This window comes from Nansenia antarctica (assembly GCF_963989245.1).
Source record: "Nansenia antarctica genome assembly, contig: SUPER_8_unloc_1, whole genome shotgun sequence".
Taxonomy (NCBI): Eukaryota; Metazoa; Chordata; class Actinopteri; order Argentiniformes; family Microstomatidae; genus Nansenia; species Nansenia antarctica.
Window position 1 is genome coordinate 441,571 of NW_027663471.1, and position 13,937 is coordinate 455,507.

The window sequence follows — 13,937 nt, forward strand, 5'->3', positions numbered from 1 at the left end:
CAGAACCATCGCTTCTCAAGGCTGCTTACTTATGTTTCAGAAACCAGGCCCAAGTATCTATGTACATAATAGTGTCTGTGTACAATATGTACATATAGTTTGTTACAGTTCTGTTAGGGAGGACGTTGTTTGTACGAACTCTGACCTATGACCTATGTGATGATGTCACGTGACATTTGACTGAGACAGAAACCGGGTCTGTTTCCTTGACGACCGTCTCTCAGTGATGACCTCATATCGGAGAAGGAGGCGCCCTCGCGCCTGGGCGAGCGGCTCACTCCGCCCCTCTCGCTGCCCATCCAGATCATGCTCCTCCCCCTCAGCAAGAGGTTCCGCTACCACTTCACTGGCAACCGGCAGACCAACTCTCTGAACAAGGTACACACACATAGACACACACACACACACACACACACACACACACACACACACACACACACACACACCGACACACACACACACCGACACACACACACACACACACACACACACACACACACACACACACACTCACTTACTCAGTCATACAAGGTCAGAAAGGACACTCACACACACTCCTAAATGTTATGTGTGTGTGTGTGTGTGTGTGTGTGTCTGTCTGTCTGTCTGTCTGTCTGTCTGTCTGTTCTGACCGTGTGTGTGTGTGTGTGTGTGTGTGTGTGTGTCTGTCTGTCTGTCTGTCTGTCTGTCTGTCTGTCTGTTCTGACCGTGTGTGTGTGTGTGTGTGTGTGTGTGTGTGTGTGTGTGTGCAGCCAGAGTGGTACCTGACCCAGGTCCTCATGTGGATGGGTAACAGCTCCGCCTTCATGGAGGAGAAGATCCAGCCCATCCTGGACCGGGCTGGCGCCAACGTCAACGCCAAGGTCAGAGGACGGCTCTAGGATAGGTGGTTCTAGAATAGATGGTTCTAGAATAGGTGGTTCTGTTAGAATAGATGGTTCTAGAATCCAGACATCTCATGCAGTTACTCCCCCCCACCACCAGGTGGAGCTGTGCCGCGGCCTGCTCACCCTGGCCACGGAGAAGCTGGCGTCCGACACCCCGCGGCTGCTCTACGACGACGCCCTCTTCTGCCACCTGGTGGACGAGGTGCTGCAGTTCGAGCGGGAGCTGCGCAGCACGCACGCCTACCCCCCCACCCTGCAGGGGGCGCTGCACATCCTGCTGGACGAGGCCGTGCTGTTGAAGTGGCTCACTGTGGAGAGGAAGAGTGAGTGGAGCGTGTCTGTGTGTGTATGTATGTATGTGTGTGTGTGTGTGTGTGTGTGTGTGTGTGTGTGCTTGCCAGAGGAAGAGACTGTGTGTGTGTGTGTGTGTGTGTGTGTGTGTGTGTGTGTCTGGTTTACATTTACATTTTTGGCATTTAGCCGACGTCGTAGCAGGAAGAGTAATCTAGCTCAGGCCCGGGGCCATTGGCAGTCGTCGTGCTAAAAGAAGAAAGATATATTTTTGGGGTTGTGTGTGTGTGTGTGTGGTTGTAACTGGGTGTCTGGGTGTCTGTGTGTGTGTGTGTGTGTAGTGGCGGTGGAGAAGGTGGATGCGATGCTGTCGTCTGAGGGTGCGTGGAGCTCCCAGTACAGAGACATCAGCGACATGGACGAACTGAAGGCTCCTGACTGTGCTGAGACCTTCATGACCCTCCTGCTGGTCATCACTGGTAGGAACACACACACACACACACACACACACACACCTGTCTGTCTCTCTCTCTCTCTCTCTCTCTCTGTTACTGGTCATCACTGGTAGGAACACACACACCGACTTGTCTCTCTGTCTCTCCGTCTCTGTCTCTCTCTCTCTCTCTCTCTCTCTCTGTCTCTCTCCGCCTGTTTCTCTCTCTCTACCTCTCTCTCTCTCTCTTTCTTTTCTGACTCTTTTCGGGCACTGCCCTAAACTGGTTTAGATCCTACCTACAGGACAGAAGCTACTACTATGTCTCCATTGGCAACTTTGTGTCCGACAAATTAAAATCATGTGAGGTTCCCCAAGGATCAATCCTTGGCCCCCTTCTATTCATGTCTACATGCTTCCATTGGGACACATCATAAAAAAGAACAAAATTGCCTACCACAACTATGACATGCTGACATGGATGACACACAAATCTACATATGGCGCTTTTCCACTATCGGCCCGGCTCGGGTCGGGTCGGCTCGCTTCGGCACGCTTCGGCACGCTTTTGAACAGTTCTGGTTTTCCACTATACACAACAGACCAGGAACGAGTAGGAGGAGTAGGCGATAGTAGGCGGAGTTACGTGTCATAAAAGCGCGCCATGGTGGTGACGTATATTTTCACGAGACACAACACAGCCACAACAATAGCAACATGGAGGAACTTGAAGCTATGTATACTTTTTCCTCGGCATGTGGTATATTATTAACCGTGATTTTTTTGGGAGAGAAAGAGAAAGAGAGAGAGGAAGCTATGTACACATAATAAAGTCATGTTTTTTGAACCCTTAAAACCACTGCCTTCACTTGTCTGCTTTATGAACTGTAGTATCATTGTGTGCCGTGTTATTTACGGACAAACACGGTGCCCGGAGGCACCCTTTGCGGGTTAATAACTTCGGTTTACCGTGGGTTAGGATAACAACTCAAACGTGTCCGGATAGGGGAGAGGACAGGGAATCCAAAACCATTTGAATGGTGTCGATACGACACTGCTATCACGGTCGACACAGCGCGGAGCGAATTCCCTGTTTAAACTTTTCTCTCCCCCCGCTGTCAAAGGGAGTTTCAATCAGCTGGCGCGGTGCTGCGAGCAGCAGCAGGTGAACTCCCGGTTCATTGAGTTTACGGTTAAAAGCATAACTTCTCGGGGTGTAAAGCACTCTCTCTATTTCGGGCTAAACTGTGCAGTGTAGCCGGCGTCCTGGTTCCTCCAGCAACCGGACACTTCCATAAATAACAACAAATATGTAATATGTAAATATGTATAATACCACGTTCATTGATAAAATGATGCCAGGGATGGAAAGGGGTGATGGCAGTTTTAGAAGGGGGATGATGAAGCTCTGGACTATGGAACGGCACAGCACAGCACAACGGGGGGAAATGCGATAAGAATTATGTCAAAATGCAGCGCCATCATGCACAGATCAGCCTTAATGCATGTAACGTTAGATATATAACGTTATACAGGGAGCGATGTATTTCTACAGAAAGGCTGATAGATTGTAGAATCTTCTTGTTGGTAAAACGATGGAATCAAACGATGCGTTGTGTCATCTCAGGATAGATTAGGTGCACAGCATACACGATTTGACAAGGAAATAGGATGTTCAACACGGGTCGGAATCTCTGTACTTGATTTAATAAGACAGTCAGCGAATGGTCCATCAGCACAGTATCTCAGCATCGGCATTCAATGACCATTCCACGACATCATTATGACATACAGACAGGCTGATAGATACGAGTGCAGCGCTGTCTTGCTGGTAGTCAAATATATTTATTTATACAGCATATGGATGTTACGTGCCTGTTAGCCTACTTGCCGCTTTCAGTTCTAGTAGATTTGTAGTTTAGATCTCGCAACCAGGGATTGGGAAGCGATGTATTTCTACGAAAAGGCTGACTGACGCGGGGCTCCAATCTCTGCGTTTATAGAGTGCTCCGGTGTCTTGCTGGTAGTCAAATATATGTATTTATATATACAGCATATGGATGTTACGTGCCTGTTACCTGCCGATTTCAGTTCTAGTAGTTTAGATCTCGCAACCAGGGAAACGCCGACAAGACGCGAATCTACCGGCATTTGACTCATGAGTGAACGGCGAAAATGGCTGGACGGCACAGCTTGGGATTCCATTGAAGTTACAGGGAACTATGTGTGAAAGAGACTTAAATGTTGAAATAACAGTAATACAATGTTCATTGATAAAATAGCAGGGATGGAAAGGGGAGATGGCAGTTTTAGAAGGGGGATGATGAAGCTCTGGACTGAGGGACAGCATAGGCACAGCACATCGCCATAATAGCGATGTTTTGGTTATGCTTGTTGTAAATAAAAGTTCTATGATGCTTCCTGCTTCTGAGTAGATTAGACGTGTTTCTCCCTCGCTCCTCTCATACCACTGCTTTCCTGCTTTTTTCTTGCTTCTTTTTTATAGTTTTAACACTTTTTTAATATAGCTTTTATTTCTACGATGCCTGCTATCTGTCAAGGTTGTGTGGATCTTTCAAAGAGAGTAGACTTATTGGAATATACTCTCCAGGGGCGACTCTCCGCACTCGAGAATCGCTACGCTAATGGTTCTCCACCCACGCAAGCCTCAAAATTCACACTTCCCAAAGCTAACGAGGCAGGTGACAGCTGCAAAATTCACTGGACAGATGAAATATCCCCCGAAACTACTGAAAAGCAGCCAACTGAAGTCCTCGTTAGCACCGTTAGCATCATTAGCAACAGGTAGGCCCGAGCCATGGGCTTGCATGACTAAACAGAGCCGAGATAGGAGTCTGAGACACCGGCCCGCAGAGCAGCGAGCTGGCATGACTCCCAAGGCCCGAGATAAGAACATCAGAGTCACGCCAAGATTTCCCAGGCCTGGGAATCACGTGACTCCCCGGCCCCCCCCCGGTGACTCCCCGGCCCGCAGACACGAGTTCAAGGTCACCCCCTCCTTCTTCTACTTCTCTGTGTGACATGCAGCGGATGAAACAGACTTCACCTCCAAAAGATACTTTGTTGATTGGAGACTCGGCGATCAGAAACGTAAGAGGTAAAAAATTACATATCCACTGTCTTCCTAACCTAACGGTCTCAGAAATAACAAAAGATTTGGAAGAAACACTGTCTAAAAACCCAGACACAAAGCGTCTTGTATTACGGTGGACAAACCGATTCACGTAAAATGGGCTCAGTAGACTTGAGACGTGATTTCATGGAACTTTTCAATAGACTTGACAAGCTTAAGATTGAGACATTCATCTGTGGACCGCTACCCACTGTTGACAGAGGTAACCTGGAATTCAGCCGGCTCCTAAGCCTTAACACGTACTGTTAACTTAAAAGGCTGAAATTCATTGACCACAGGAACATATTCTGGAGGCAGAGAGACCTATTCAAAAGAGATGGCCTCCACTTAAACAGATCGGGAGAATACCATTTAATGAACAACATACTCTTCAACCTCATAAACTCTGCTCCCCCTTCCCTCGATGCTCTTAAACCAACTGAAAGGCCTACAGCGCAGGATTCTTCAGACTCAGCACAGGCAGCTGAACTGCTCACAGTGGATAAACTCTCCCCACAGTCCTGCGACTCATCACAGCCTACAGTAAAGGGCCCTCCAAACTCATCACAGCTGGCTGAAGTGCGTGCTGCAGATGACTTATCCCCATCGCAATTGCCGAAACTGCGCTCCACAGTCGACAGGGCAAAACGAATCATTAGCCAACTCGTTGAACCCCCACTAAGGCGACGGTCCAGCCCCTTTTCTCTCCCCCCACCCTCCCTCCCTGCCCCCAAACCACTCTACCCCAAACTCCCAGAGACACTCATCCACTGAGTCCACTGAGCTCTCCTTCCTCCAACTCACGCCGTTCCTGCCTTTCTCAGCTAGGTTAGAGAAAATGGTGAAGACAGGAGTAGAGCTCACCCGAAAGCTGCTCCATCTCTCCATTCTACAACACCTGGCCCCACACTCCCTGCGACGCCAGCCTCATCAACAATGCCAGCCTCATCAACAATACCCATCGCCCCACCCCGACGCCACAGGATGCTATCTACAACACCCATCCCCCTCCCCCGGATGACACCCATAATCAGTTGATGCTCTAACAGTCCCTGCTTCCATAGAGTTGATACCATTGACATTCCTGATATAAAGCTGGGACTCTCAACTCTTGCTATCCCTGTTCATATCAGTAACAGAACAGTTAATTGCAAGTCTGAATGCTTTATACACCCCTCAAATTGAATTTCTATACCCTGCCACACACAGCGACCAAACACAAAACCACTCAAGCTAGCACTTTTCAATGCCAGATCCTTAGCTAATAAGTCTCTCTTAATCAACGACTTGATTAGCTCCTATGAACTAGATTTCTTATTTATCACTGAGACCTGGTTAGATAAAGATAACAAGACACCAATTCTTATTGAGTCAGCACCCCCCAATTTTAGAACCTTAGATGTCATTAGATCCCACAAAAAAGGTGGTGGAATCGCCTCTTTCTTCCGAGACAGTTTTAACTGCAAACAGAAATCCTTCGGGGAATTTTTATCATTTGAATATCTTATTATAATGAATTATTTTTATAATTTTATACAGACCACCCCAATACTCTACTAGCTTCTTTAATGAACTTACAGAGCTTCTCTCCATCATTACTACTGAATTTAATGGTCTGACCATTGCTGGTGATTTCAATATTCATGTAGATAACTCAGAGGACAACAAAGCCAAAGAACTCTCTGTTCTGTTAGATGTTTTTGAACTTCAACAACATGTGAACCTCCCTAATCATAATCGAGGTCACACTCTGGACCTTATCATCACCAAAGGCCTAGATATTTCAAATGTTGTTGTAACTGACATTGCCCTGTCTGACCACTGTTGCATATTCTTTGACGTATCTATCTTTCCTGTTATTCAAACTATGTCTAAAACTATTTCCAAACGATATATCAATGAAAAGACCAGTGCACTGTTCACACAGGCCTTTTCCCTAGCCCCCCCCCCCCAAACTTCTATTCCAAATGTAAATGACCTGTAAATGACCTTCTACACGATTTCAACTTAAAAATCACAAAAAACCATTGATGATATTGCACCCATTAGATCCAAATGCATCTCTGGTAAGCAAAAAGCTCACTGGAGAACTGCCCCATCCGTAAAGACCCAAAAAAGAGAATGTCGTAAAGCAGAGCGCAGATGGAGAAAAACAAACCTTCAAGTCCACTATGATATCTATAAAGAGAATCTTCAGAACTATAACTTAGAAATAAGAAGTGCCAGGCAATCATTTTTCTCTAAGATCATAAACAATAACATCAATAATGCCCGCATCCTTTTCAGAACTGTTGACAGACTAACAAATCCCCCAACACCCATTGCTCAGGAATTTCACTCAACTAGTAAATGCAATGAGCTTGCATCCTTTTTTAACAATAAAATAGAAACCATTAGACAAGGCATTAGGTCTTCTGTGTCAGGCATGAAAAACATGTCCCCATTAACAACCCCAAATAGGGCGGACATAACAACCATGTCACAATTTAACACCATTGATTACAAGACCCTAGATAAAATCATGTCACGTCTTAAACCATCCACCTGTGCCCTTGATGTCCTGCCAACAAGCTTTTTAAAAAACATATTTAGCTGCATGGCAGGCGAACTAATACAAATAATTAACACCTCCCTTTCATCAGGAATCTTCCCTGAAGCCCTGAAAACTGCAGTTATTAAGCCTCTACTAAAAAAGAACGGCCTAGACCCATTTGTACTAAACAACTACAGACCCATATCAAACCTTCCCTGTACAGGAAAAATTATTGAAATGGTTGCCCACGAACAACTTATTACTTATTACAGCAATTATTTGACCCTAAATGATCTCTTTGATGACTTTCAATCAGGCTTTCGCCCCCTACATAGCACTGAAACGGCCCTTATTAAGGTCCTTAATGACATTCGCGTAAACACAGACTCCGGGAAAATCTCAGTTTTGATACTACTAGATCTTAGTGCTGCCTTTGACACTGTGGACCATGACATTCTGGATTCTTAATAGGACTGGTTGTTAAAATCCCTAAATATTCAGGGATTTTAACAACCAGTACCTGGGTAGGACTTTCGGGCACTGCCCTAAACTGGTTTAGATCCTACCTACAGGACAGAAGCTACTATGTCTCCATTGGCAACTTTGTATCTGACCAAATTAAAATGACATGTGGGGTTCCCCAAGGGTCAATCCTTGGCCCCCTTCTATTCAATCTCTACATGCTTCCATTGGGACACATCATAAAAAAGAACAAAATTGCCTACCACAACTATGCGGATGACACTCAAATCTACATAGCCCTCTCACCGAACGACTATCGTCCCATTGACAATCTCTGTAATTGCATTGAGCAAATAAATGCCTGGATGACACAAAACTTCCTCCAACTAAACAAGGACAAAACAGAGATAATTGTATTCGGTGCACCTGACAAAAGATCGAAAGTCAGTGCAAAATTTGATTCTCTCTCTCTTCACACTAAAAAACAGGTCAGAAATCTTGGTGTAATTCTAGACTCCGATCTAAACTTCAACAGCCACATAAACTCAATAACTAAATCAGCCTACTATCACCTGAAAAACATAACAAGAATGAGAGGTTTCATGTCCAAGCAAGACCTTGAAAAACTCATCCATGCATTTGTTTCGAGTAGACTTGATTATTGTAATGGTCTACTAACAAGCCTATCTAAAGGAGCTGTTCGTAAATTGCAGCTCATCCAAAACGCCGCTGCTAGGGTCCCAACAAAAACAAAGAAATGTGAACACATTACACCAATCCTGAGATCCCTGCACTGGCTACCAGTCTCTCAGAGAATTGAATTCAAAATCCTCCTAATTACATACAAATCACAAAATGGTCTTGGACCAAAATACATATCAGATCTCCTCCCACCCTATATTCCCGCAAGGTCCCTAAGGTCAGCTGAGACAAATCAGCTAATAATTCCAAGAGTAAAAACAAAACACGGTGCAGCAGCTTTCAGTCACGCTGCTGCATGCTCCTGGAACAAACTCCCTGAAGAAATCAAACAGGATATATACAGAGAGGGAGATAAATATTTGTACACCATACTACGTATCGCGGCTTTAAAGCAAATCACACGTAAATGGTTGGACTTAAACCCACCATCCGTTAATAATTGGAAAAAAACTGTTGAAGACATAAAAGAAATGGAAAGAATTACTTGCAAAGTGGGAGGCCGTGAAGAGCAATTCACTATGAACTGGAGTAAATGGACCGAATGAATGAGTAGGAAGGAAGCCCCCCCCCCTCCCCCCTCCCCGATCCCACCCCTCCCACCCCCCTCCCTTTGTCTCTTACTTTTCTATTTCTATCCCTATAATTTCTCTCTTCTTTTTCTATATTTTCTCTCTAGTCTCTATTCTTTATTTTCTTTATTTCTTGTTCTCTCTATAAAAAATAAAAAAACAAACAAAAATGATGCAGGATGAACTTAAACAAGTGAAGAAAACTTGTAAAATGTGTGAAATGAACTTGTGAAATGTAATGTAAAGTCCTGCAATAAAGTATAATTTTTTTTTTAAAAAAATCAAACAGGCCCAAACCCTTAAAATATTTAAATCTAAGCTAAAAACCTTCATGTTTTGCACCAGTTATGATTAAACACAAACACTTCTATCAATGTCTTTTTTCCATTAACTATTGTCTTTTTAAATGTTTTATCTATTTACTTCTTATATTTGCTTTTATTCATTGTAATTTTTATTTTTCTTATGCTCCTCTTGCTGTATTTTTAAATAATGCATGTAAAGCACTTTGAATTGCCCCTGTTGTATGAAATGTGCTATACAAATAAACTTGCCTTGCCTTGCCTTGCCATTGAAATGACATTAAACTAAGATAATACGATGGTTATCATATTTTTTCAAATCTTTATTAATACGTTATTACAGAAACTGTAAGTGACATTTTCCTAGAGCGAAATCTGTTGTGGTATTTAAAAATGGCGGTTAGTGATGAAATCTATGAACATGGGATGACGATTTCCATTGACCAATCAACGGTGTGCAGCGTCACACGTCACACGCAGCCTGGCAAAAAGGTTCCGGGTCTCAAAAAAGGTTCCTGCCATCGATAGGTAGCTAAAGAAGCGACCCGACCCGACCCGACCCGACCCAGGCCGACAAATGGAAAAGCGCCAAAGAAGCAGGCCAGCCCGGGCTGACCCGGGTCAGCCCTCTAGTGGAAAAGCCCCAATAGTTGTATGAAATGTGCTATACAAATAAACTTGCTTTGCCTTTCTCTCTCTGTCCCTCTCTCTACCTCTCTCTCTGTCCCTCTCTCTCTGTCCCTCTCTCTCTCTCTCTTTCTACCTCTCTCTCTCTCTTTCTACCTCTCTCTCTCCCTACCTGTCTGTCTCCCCCCTCCAGACAGGTACCGGTCCCTCCCGTCCCCGCGGGCCCAGCTGAGCTTCCTGGCGCTGCAGCGAGAACTGGTGGACGACTTCCGGATCCGTCTGACCCAGGTGACCCCTGACCCTAACTCTGACCCTAACTCTGACCCTAACCCCTGACCCTAACCCTCTGACCTCTAACCCTAGGTTACTAGACCCTCTATCTAACCGTACTATCCTCTGACCCTCTGACCCCGACCCTAACCCTAACCCTAACCCTCTGACCCCTGCCCCTCTGACAGGTGATGAAGGAGGAGTCTCGCTGTCCGCTGGGCGCTCGCTACGGCGCCGTGCTGAATGCTGCCAACTACATCAGCACCGTGCTGGGGGACTGGGGGGACAACGTGGTGAGAACGCTTTATTGGGACACAGCCTCCCTATGCAGGGTTAGGGGTTAAAGGGCCAGACTGCGTGGCCTTAATTGATGCACTCTCTAAGTCTCTAAGTTCCCTTTCAAACGCACCTTAATGGATATTTATTTCTTTTATTTATTCGAGAGAATATTTATTTTGATTTCCTTTTCAGAAAATGTTTACTTTTTTTATTAGTAGGTTGCAGCAGTGTTGATGCTCCTCTCCCTTCCTCTCCCCCCCCTCCCCACCCCTCCTCTCCCCCCTCCCCTCCCCTCCTCTCCCCCCTCCCCACCCCTCCAGTTCTTCCTGCAGCTGCAGCAGGCTGCGGTGTCCCTGGGGGAGGAGGAGGTGCTGGGGGGGCTGGGGGTGCTGGAGGTGGGCCGCCTGGCCTCCCTGGAGGGGTCTCTGTTCGAGGGTCTGCTGGGTCTGCTGGAGAGGCTGAGGGGCGACATGGTGGGGCGGCTACTGGACGCCGTCATGAGAGAAGTGAAGGAGAAGAGCCAGCCCTACTGCAGGGACAGGTGAGGGGGGGTAGGGGTGTGGGTGTGGGTGTGGGTGTGGGTGTGGGTGTGGGTGGGTCGGTCAAGATGTTTTCTGTAGAAGCTCATCCTGTTGGCTACTGCTGCAGTACTTACAGGAGTTGGACACGAGTGCGTTTGTACATTTGCTCTGAGAGCGCCGGAGCACACACTGGGTTCAAAGTCATAAACGGGACCAAGTCATTTGTTTGGACAAGAGGCATTCCATGAGCGCTGATCAGATTCCACAGCGAATTTACGAACGCAGGCAATTTCTGTCTGGGAGGGAGGAGGGGGGGTACTGGTAGTGGTTACGGTTATGAATATTAGGTTAGGGTTAGGGTTAGGTTTATTCATTTGATTGATAATGATAATAATAACTTTTATTTGTATAGCACTTTTCCTGCAAACGTTGTTGATAAGACAATTTTACCTGATGTAAACCCTCTGTATTCCCTCCCCCTCCGCCCCCCCTCAGATGGTTGTCCCTGCCCTCCCAGAGCGACCAGGCCACCATGTCTCTGTCCAGCTCCGCGTGTCCCATGATGCTCTGCCTGAGGGACCACCTGCTCCGCCTGCAGGAGCTGCTCTGCCTGCCGCTCTTCCACTCCGCCTGGCAGGGCCTGGCCGACCGCCTGGACCTCTACCTCTACCAGGACGTAAGACTGTCTGTCTGTCTGTCTGACTGTCTGTCGGTCTGCGTCTGGAGATTACATTTTACATTGACATTGACATTTTTGGCATTTAGCAGACGCCTTATTCCAAAGCGACTTACAATCGATACATTTGATTAAGCAAGTGAGCAAGTGAGATGTCTGTCTGGGAGTGTCAGCGTGATGCACCTTGTGACACACCTCATTAATTGTGTGTGTGTGTGTGTGTGTGTGTGTGTGTGTGTGTGTGTGTCTCAGGTGATCCTGTACAACCATTTCAACGAGGGCGGGGCAGCCCAACTGCAGTTTGACATGACCAGGAACCTGTTCCCTCTGTTTGGACACTACTGCAAGAGACCCGAGAACTTCTTCAAACAGTGAGTGTCTTTCTGTCTCTCTCTCTCTATCTCTCTCTCTCTCTGTCTCTCTCTCTGTCTCTTTCTCTCTGTGCCTCTCTCTGTCTGTCTCTTTCTTTCTCTCTGTGCCTCTCTCTGTCTGTCTCTCTCTCTGTCTCTCTCTCTCTCTCTCTGTCTCTCTCTCTCTGTGTATCACCATGCCCCCCCCCCAAGTGTATAGAAGGCCTTATCTGTCTTTCTCTCCCCTCCTCCCCTCCAGTGTGAAGGAGGCCTGCATCCTGCTCTGTCTGAACGTGGGTTCCGCCCTGCTGCTGCGTGACGTGCTGAGGCAGGGGGGGGGGGGGGGAGGAGGAGGGGGACACCCCCCAGGGACAGCAGCAGCCCTCCCCCGTGGCGGCCCTCAACGAGCTGGGGGTGTTCCGCCTCGCACCCTGCGACGTCCTCATCCTGCTCAACCTCCGCGCCTCCTGGCCCGGCCAGTGACCGGGGTCAGAGGTCAGGGGTCACAGGGGGTCACAGGGACCAGGAAGAGGAAGGCCCACAGCTCCCTCACACCCGATTGGACCAGACCAGGTAGGACCACTGGACCACAACGACCAATGGGAACAGGCCCTGCTGACTGGACTAGAGACTGTCTGGAGTCAACAAGCTGTTTCTCCCTGGTGGACCGACCCTCCCGTGGCTGTCTGTGTGTTGCCATGGAGATCTGGTACACACACACACACAGGACGAAGTGCTGGATTGAACGGTTCTTCAGAGGAGTGGACTTCTCCTCCCTCCCTCCTTACCTCTCTCCCTCCCTCCCACCTCTCTCCCTCTTTACCTCTCTCCCTCCCTCCTACCTCTCTCCCTCCCTCCCACCTCTCTCTCTCCCTTCTTACCTCTTCCCTCCCACCTCTCTCCCTCCCTTCTTACCTCTTCCCTCCCACCTCTCTCCCTCCCTTCTTACCTCTTCCCTCCCACCTCTCTCCCTCCCTTCTTACCTCTTCCTTCCCCCCCCTCCCTCCTTTATCCTCTCCTCCCCTCCTCCCTCCCTCCCGCCCAGTACCAGAGCTAGGAGACCGTACCACTGCTGTTTTAAGCGGTGTGATGTGTTTGATAACAGGACATCTGTACCGTGTGTTCATGTGTTAGCTGGCCGTTTTAAGTGTATGTAAACATTTGTAAAGAATGAAATTACAAATACAAATTATTTAAATCTGAAAAGTTTTAATTTCTTTCATTCCTTAAGTGTTCTGAGGATACATTGGATACACACTCACAACTGTCACACACACTGTTCGAACAGGCTGTGGTTTGGGGTGGCTGGGATCTTTGATGACACCGTTTGTCGTATATATCCTGGATGGAGGGAAACTCACATCCAGTGATGCGCTCGGCTGTCCGCACCACCCTCTGTAGCGCTCTGCGGTTGAGGGCAGTGCAGCTGCCATGCTAGGCAGTGATGCACCCAGTCAGGATGCTTTCAGTTGTGCCTCTGTAGAAGGCCCGCAGGGTCTCAGACCCCATGCCAAACTTTTTCAACCACCTGAGGTGAAAGAGGCGCTGCTGTGCCTTTTTCCCACCTGTCTGGTATGCACGTCCCAGGTGAAAAGTATTTGGTAGACGGAAGTATTGTTCTTCTCACACAAACATAAGATGCAAGTTCTGTATGGAAGCATATAGTGGACTTAATTCAAATGTTAATACAATTTGAGATTGCAATTGCATGTTCCACTTTTGCATGCATTCTTTCAGTCAATATTCAAATTCAAATGCAATCATATGATTTTCATTTTCATTTTCATGTACCTGGTATGCACATTCGCTGTCAATATTAAAATGATACTGAAGAATCTTCTTGTCGGTAAAATGATGGAATGGATCAATCTATTGAGGATTCGTGATCTTACATGCGTTGTG

General features: G+C 47.0%; 1 pseudogene across 1 annotated transcript; it reads left to right on the forward strand.

The window, feature by feature from the left end:
- The first annotated feature begins 246 nt into the window (after positions 1–246).
- LOC308164691 (RAD50-interacting protein 1-like) lies at positions 247–12,585 on the forward strand (annotated as a pseudogene). Its single transcript has 10 exons — positions 247–378; positions 753–863; positions 985–1,210; positions 1,520–1,657; positions 10,133–10,227; positions 10,398–10,502; positions 10,809–11,029; positions 11,505–11,685; positions 11,938–12,056; positions 12,295–12,585. The product of its transcript is annotated as an RAD50-interacting protein 1-like (transcript).
- Positions 12,586–13,937: the final 1,352 nt, after the last annotated feature.